We start from the raw sequence: 1,171 nt of genomic DNA on the forward strand, positions 1-1,171 counted from the left end.
GGCGAGCGAGGCGGCGGCGCTTGCGCGGGGCGGCGGTCTGCGGCGGGTGGCGCTGGCGCTGGCAGACGAGGGGGAGAGGGAGGGTGGCGGAGGCTTATAAAGGAGGCCCACGGGGTTCCGACTTGGAGGGGGGTCCAGCGACGGCGGGGAGTGCCTGGACAGGGAGCTATATAAATGGAAGGAGGGAGTACTACCATGAGCATTGCGTACTCTAGTACAGATGTTGTCAGTACTCCACTAGTACTATTGGACAGGGAGCTTAAAAAGGTTATTATTGGACTGGCTATACATGGCGAAATCCTAGTAGGAAGAGCATGCGCGAGAACAAGCACATTCACGTGGTTGAAAACAAATTGGAAACCATCTTGAGTACAAATCTAGGAGTACGTACGAATTTAACAATATTGATTGGGGGTTGTTGAATGTTGATACTTTTTTTTATCAAAGTAGAGATACTTTGACTACACATAAAACTTATATGTAAACTAGAAAGGATAGGAGGGAGTATATTGTACGTTCAAAAACGAAACGAACATTGAATACCCTTTATATATGATTTGCGGATGCTATGATCACCGGTTCAAAATTTTCAATCCGCCTTAGGCATCACACATGCCCCCACTCGTTCTCTCTCGATTTCATCTTGGGGTCCGGAGATCGATTGAAACAGGACTAGGGTGGGCACAATAAGTTCGGTCCGCTTATGAACTTACAATATACTCCCTCTGATCCCCACAGACACCCCCCCCACGCGGGTCATTTCTATCATAGAAACATACCAAACCTTTATCTCCTTGCACGACACGAAATTGATCTCTGAACATCAATCAATCTCGTCAACATGTGTCGGGGCATGAACCGAATGCGATGTCAAAACTAAGACGCGAAGCGACACATAGTGGAGGCAAAGTGAAACTTTAAACGAACCGTTTGTTTATATGCATGTCGGACAAATTACAACATTGGAAATACAAGCATGGTCTAGGCCCACATGCGAATGATACTCGGCGGAATGTTCAAATGAGGCATGCGGGAGGATGGACTCGACTAGAGGGTGACATGATCGATGGAGAAGAGGGTTGGAGAGGAATGAGAAATAAGCAAACGTCACATGATTATACTTGAATGGCTCAAATAAACAATAAGTTGTCTCGCTTGGCCTACATAGTGA

This window comes from Triticum dicoccoides, chromosome 5B (assembly GCF_002162155.2).
Source record: "Triticum dicoccoides isolate Atlit2015 ecotype Zavitan chromosome 5B, WEW_v2.0, whole genome shotgun sequence".
NCBI lineage: Eukaryota > Viridiplantae > Streptophyta > Magnoliopsida > Poales > Poaceae > Triticum > Triticum dicoccoides.